Here is a 7,128-nt window from a genome sequence, read left to right as displayed (position 1 = left end):
GAAGCAACAAAGCCCACAGAAAAGAAGCACACCAGCCTGTGTGATCATGAAGTGTTGAAGGGATCAGATAGCAGACACCAAAGAACAAAAACCATCATTGTGTGATCACCTTCCCCACAGAAACGCTGAAGACGAATGTATGCATAAGTAAGTGTGGTGAAGAAGGCTGATGGTGCCCAGCTATTGAGAGATATAGCATCTGGGGTCTTAAAGGCTTGAAAGTAAACAAGTCCATTTTTATTAGCTTTCATACAGAGCAAACCCCAGTCCCTCATTGTTTTGCTGGTGAATTCTTTAAAAACACTCCTTTAAAATTTCTTTAAACAAGCGTTTACACAAATTCTTCCAGGGGGTGGAAACAAGAAAAATTCTCAAACTTTTATGAGGCTAGCATAATCTTCAAACTAAATCTGCCAAGGTAAGTACAAGTGAGAACAATTATAGACATTAGTGTTATATTCAGGAATGCAAGGTAATTAACAGAAGATTAGCAATCAAATCCAACAATAGGTAAAAAGACCAAGTGAATATTTATTATAGCCATTGTTTGAGATCCACAAACATTCGCAGACAAATTGGTGTACTTCTTCACCTTGATAGAAAATAGGGCAACAATCCTGTGGTTAGTTTAATTATACCAAGGGGCTTCAAAAAGTTTGTGGAAAAATGTCATTGGAATATAATGGAATTTTCCCCCAAACCTTTTTGAAGGCCCCATTCCCTCAGGTCCAGAAAGGAATTTGTTAAAATGAATAGCATGTATTAGCAACCTAAGAATGTAAGGGGATTATCTTAATGTGATAAATAGTAGCTATAAAAATCCTGCAGCAGAAATTATAATAGTAAAGTTTTCACCATTTTTCTTTGAGGGGTGAGAGGCAGTATGTAAGGATACCTATACATAGTGGCAAGAGATGAAAGGAAGAAATAAACCCGCCACTATTTATGGACAACATGATTTGTATGAAAGGAACATGCAATGGAATCTATTGGCAACTTAAACAGAATGACCAAGATTTACCAAGTTCTCTGGAAAATTAATGAAAAGACACTCAGACATGGAAGCATATGTTATGCTAATAGATCATAAGGCCAAGAATAGTCAAGATAATCTTGAAAATGAGTTGGAATTGACTGTAATGGGGCAGGCAGTTTAGGTTTTTGGAATCTTGAAAAAGAACAAAGCTGGGAGCTCCATCTTATTTATTTTAACATTTTATTCTGAATTGAGTGAAGGTTTACAGAGCAAATCCATTTTCCCATCCACAGTTCATGCACATTTTGTTTCGAGCCACAGTGAAACGGTCCTCATTCTTCTTCCTTGTGCTCCTCATTTCGAGATGCACTGCTGTCCTAGCCCTTGCTGCCTTTGGAACTTTTTGGGGAAATGCTGCCCTTTTGATATCGAGTGGATGATTCTCTAAGGAGCACTTCCCTTTCTAGTGTTTTGGTTAGTTTGCAGGTCTGTGTATTTTTTGGTTGAAAATTGAGCTACCAGAATGAGTTGGAGTCCAGGCTTCTCGCCATCTCCCCAGGCCCATCTGCTGACTCTGCTTATAACAATTATTTGTGAGAGTCAGGCATCATCTAGTTCTTCCCGTGTCAGGTGGATGTGGTCGTGGGAAATGAAGTCTTAGCTGGAACAATGTGTACTCAACTCACGAATACAACATGATTTAAAGATGATGGGCTCACATGAATTTGTACTGTATGTACCCGTTTAAATAAAATGTAAAAATAGATTTAAAGCAAAACGCTATTGTGTCTGATCAGTAATTACTACTAAGACAGTTAATAATTGGAAAGGAATATGAAGGACACAGGTAGATTGTAATAATTTCTTTTCTGGGTTGTAATAATTTCTTTTCTGGGCTCTGGTTATATAAGCTCTATTTTAAAAATCACTAGAACTGAATACTTATATGAATTTTTATGCATGTGTTATGCTTCAACCAAAATTTCAAAAAAATTAAAAGAAGCACTCCTACCTTTGATTCATTTGCTTTACTTTAGCAGGTAGTGAGCCTTTTTATAGACGCAGGAAGAGCCTTGGTGTGCTTTAGCCGGGAGCAGTTTCTTTTGCCATTGCGTGCTGCCCACACCCTTTGTTCCTTTTCCCCAATAACCCGGCTCAACTGTCATGCTGATGTAAACCAGGAGCTCTTCCTAAGTTCAGCTCTTTGCTCCCAGGCCTTCCCAGGAGTAGGAACAGTGGTTAAGTGTTGCGCCTTTAATGGACTTTCCTGCTGAGATACAGACCACATTCAAAATGAGTTTAAAAGTTCCCAGTAATACTAACAGAATGGTTGCTGCACACAATCCTGTTATCCATGGATGTGCTGTCAAATTTGAAAGAAAGATATTTCTTCAAATAAGTAGAAATTCAGAGAAGGTGCCTATGGTCAAAGAAGAATGTGACTTTGACAGGCTCTGAAAAAATGCTTCAAGCTGCCAGAATCCTCTCTTCATCTAACTTAGACACAATCACTGCAAATGAAAGAACAAGAAAAAAAAAAAAAAGACGAGGAACGGATGATTTCACTATGTTGATAGAGAAGACAATATAATTGACTGTAAATTCTGACACCTTTACACTTTAATAGGAGACCCAATTATGTTCATTATTGAGTAAAGAGGGTTGGCATCTTGAACCCACCCGTGGTGCCTGGAAAAGCAGGCCTTGTCACCTACTCCTTGAAACCTGAGGGAGCGGGGTTCTTCTCTGGATACATGGGGTTGGTATGAGTCAGAATCAACTAACACAATTAACAACAACAACATGACACCAACGTACACGTTTTTCCTGCCTCCCTGAATTCAATCCCAAAGCAGATCTTTCTGGGCTTCATCTATATCATAAAGCCAGAATCTCACCACCACCTCTATTCTTACTCTTGATTCTGGTCCAAACCAACTGGTTTTGGCCGTAGCTTCCTGACTACTGTCTCTGCTCCTGACCTTTTCTTGCCATTGGCAGAACAGATGTTTTACAAAGTCAGATCACGGCTGTTCTGAAAGTCTGGATGGGTTTCGATTACATTTAGTGGAAAAGTCTAATTCCTTTCCAGGGCCTACCATGGATTTACCTGGTCTGACTACAGTCCGCATCCTCCAGGCCCGTGCGTTCTTCCAGAAATGGTGCTTTTAGCTGTCCCTGTAGTTCCTTCTCTCTCTGCGAGGCCATTACTCGAACATAATTTTCTTGTTAAGACTGTTTCTGCCCAGTTTATTTTGAAACCCAGCACCCTCCCCCCACCCAGTACACTTTCACATTTTATTTGTTTGTTTTCTCCATGATTAGTGTGATGAGTGTTGTATAATCTTGTTATATCGATTGTTGATCTTTCGTTCCCTATCTGAAGGGAAGGAAGCTCCATGATGGCCGGAAACTTTGTTCCTGATTCACTGCTTAATTCTCAGGACCTGAAATAGTGCCCAGAGTAGGACTGATATTCAATAAATACTTATTGAATAATTACTATGAATATCAGCAAGAGGAAGATTGAGTGTCCTCTGAAAATTATTGAAACATTGAACTGTTTTGAATGTGGTGCTTATTCTTACTACTAGCTCTTATAAAAGTTTATGAAGTAGCAGAATATTGCTTTATGAATGAAGTATTAATTTATTCAAAATCAAGTAATAATTGATTCAAAATCAAGACACTGTTTGACCTGTGTTGTGTTTTTTCTTAAAAGGTCCATTTTATCGTGATGTATAGAAAATATTAATTTGAATTCTTATTAGAACTTATGTTGAAAGGCAATGTGAAATGAACTCTACAGAAAATCTCAGCTGTCTGTTCTTTGAAAATGGCATTCTTATGGGTAATTGCTTTTTTTAAGGGTTGCAAAGGGAAATGTTTACAAGTGTACTTGGTTGAGAATATATGGAATAAAACATACAGCACTAGTTTCTGCATGCCTACTAACTGCTTTCTGAATAGACTGTTCTTAGTTGCTGTCAGGTCGATATTAATTTTGTGTAACAACTTGGAAACTTAAAAAAATGCCTTTTGGTATTATTTTCCCCTCCAAATCTATTTCTAGTATAACCTTTATAGGTATACATAATGTATCTGTTCTAGATAACTCAGTCCAAATAATGATAGATTTTTGTATCATGTTTAAAATTTTCCATTTATTGATGTATGATTGTTTACCTCTAAATAAGTTTTACTCTTAACTTTTAATGCTTTTTACGCTTTTGTAAGTTAAAAAAAATACTTTTCTGTCATAGTATTGCCTAGATGGGCATAGGATCCAAATGACCTTTTATTTTCTTCTGCTTATTCCTGTTGGGCGTCTGGCGTGGATTCTAAAGCTGGAGATCAGGGTGGGTCCGAACCTTTATGTTCGTATGCTGGCCTCAGGATTCACTTTATGACTTGTATGACTTTCATGGCCATTTTGTACTATTTCTGATAATAAGTGTTTCTCTCTATTCACACACACGAGGGTACAAGATACCGTCTCATACTTCTATTTTGCCCCCATTCTCTTGAAATAATTTCTTACCTCTCCTAAAGTTCTTTGCAAGTGCTTTTTGTTGTGTTTTATATTTTACCCAATTTATGGAATGCTACAGAAAGGATCTTCTCTAATTTTCCCACTCCTCTCTTTCAACCCCCCTCCTCTCTCTGTTCAAATCAAGCTTGAATTGTACAGCATAAAATGACCATGTGCCCAATGCATGGATTCTGGTTCCTTGGCTATTCATTGGTATATGTCTACTCTGAATATTTTAAGGGTAGTACCATAGTTACTATAGAATCCCTGGTGCCTTAGTGAATGATTAAACATTGAACTACCAATGGAAAGGGTACATTTTGAATCCATTAGTTCAACGATGAGACTGTCTGCTTCTGTAAAGATTTCTGGCCCTGGAAACTCTAAGGAGCAATTCTGCTCAGTCCTATAGGCTTTCTGTGAGTTGGGATTGACTCAACAGCCATGGATATATTTTGTTTGGTCAGAGTTACCTATGGTTGCCATAACAAGAGATGCCACAGTGGTTGTCTTTAAATAACAAGAAAAATTATTTTCTCACAATTCAAGAGGTTGGAAGTTGAATTCATGGTATGGCTATAGGGGAAGATCCTTTTTGCTCTATTTCAGCTTCTGGTAGCTGCCAGCAATTGCTGGTATTTCAGGGCCTGTAGGTACATCTGCATGTGTGAATGAATGAATGTCTTCGTATGGTGTCTCACCTCCTGTGTTTACCTCTGTATTTCTTCAGGTTTTTTTATCACTCAAAGTGATTAGGTGTGACCTCACTAATATAAAATAAGCCCTGTTTCCAAGGAGGATCACATACACAGGTACAGGGGCTGAGACTTGAGTAGGTATTATTTTTGTGTGTGTGGTTATAATTTAACTTCTAATAGGAAGATTACAGGAGCAGGATATGGCTTCAAGAATACTCCATGTGACACAGAAAAAGAATTCAGCTGTGGCATGCGCAGTGGCCATAGTTGGGGGCGGGTGGGGGGGGGGCGGGTGTGTGTGTGTGAGGAGACTCAGTATCTGGATTTAATCACCTCTTCTCCTATTCTTTCACCCTACCCTTTTCTCTGTCTGCTACAACGGACTTCATTATACCACTGGTTCAGAGTGAGGGAGGTACTAAAGCTGGTTGAGTGGGGTGGACTGGGGAACTTCTAGGAGCAAAGAGATCTTTAGCAAGTAAGGAATACTGTCAGCGTGAAATTGGGAAGGAGTTCCATCTTGGTCATCTGGGTGTGCATAGGACCAGCTTTCGTGGTCCTTACCTTGTACCTGAGTCTTGTGAATGGTGCAAAGTATGTTTAGAAAGCTCTTTGGAAGCCCATCAGAAACCTATGGGCTATAATTTTATGACTTTCATCCTAATTTTTTAACTTTAAAGCCCCTTCTCCTAGATTATTTAACTACTATCGATTTTACTTTTATTAAAATTACTGACACTTCCAAGGTAATGTTTATGATCTGTACTGACTGACTCTAAATTAGTTTTGAAGGTATGTTAAACAAGTTTCCATTAGAGAATCCATAATGATGACGTCCTATATAGTATACGCATATATATGTATGTGTGTGTGTGTATGTATGTATGTATGTATGTATCTTCACAAGGAGTCCTGGTATAGAGTTGTAGGTTACCTGATGGGTTGCTAACCTACAAAGTCAGTAGTTCAAAACCACTAACCACTCTCCTTAAGAAAGATGAAGCATTCTGGTCTCATAAAAATTTACAGTCTCTGAAACCCACTGGGCAGTTCTACTCTGTTTCTATAAGGCTATTATGAGTCAGAATCTTCTCAGTAACACTGGCTGAGGTTTATATTCTCACAGTTTAGGTGAATCAGTATAAAGTTGACTCTTGGGCTTATTTGAATAATTAGTCATTTAACAGTGGCTATTTTACGTTAGATTTTTCATTTACATGAGAGACAGAGAGGAGCAAGGGTAGGGGTTGGGGATGGGAAAAAGCGCTACTAACTACAGGTAACCACTAGAGGCCTCTCTTCAGTCAAGTTTCATCCTTAATATCACTAACTTCCATAGTGGAGCCAGTTTCTTGACATTGTAAATGAAACGCATTTTATGTTATAATTCTGAGTAAGTAGTATGATCATACCTTTATTTTAGAGCGTGTATTATAATGAGACCCAGATGTCTAATTTGTGTATCAGAACACTGGTGATCTATTGGACAGACAACAAATGAGAGTTCTTTCTGTTCTCCCTCGCATTCACTAAATACACCTAAAACATGTAATCCAAGAATATTGCCAGTGGAGAATTATACGTCTCTTTTATAGGACTAGGATATTTGGTTTTAAAATTACCATTGATTGAACATATTCTATTCAATCAATGAGAGTCATTTATATATTTCTGATGTTAGGCTATAAGGAAAATGATTTTAAGTTGTTTTTTAAAAAATTGAGTGTATTTCTGTTATGAACATAATTAACTTCTAATGCTTAACCATATTTAAGAAATGATTCAAAGCTATTTTAGATTTAATTTTATCACAGATAAATTTAAATCTATAACAATTTTATTTTTGTAAGTATAAGGAAAATATGCCTCATTTTTAGAGTGGGATGATTTTGGAGGTAGCCTGGCCTGGAAAAGAAAACAGG

The sequence above is a fragment of the Echinops telfairi genome, unplaced genomic scaffold, assembly GCF_000313985.2.
Source record: "Echinops telfairi isolate 266 unplaced genomic scaffold, ASM31398v2 ScPeMD7_3533;HRSCAF=4204_0, whole genome shotgun sequence".
In the NCBI taxonomy this organism is placed as follows: domain Eukaryota; kingdom Metazoa; phylum Chordata; class Mammalia; order Afrosoricida; family Tenrecidae; genus Echinops; species Echinops telfairi.
Note: the sequence above shows the minus strand (reverse complement) of the source record.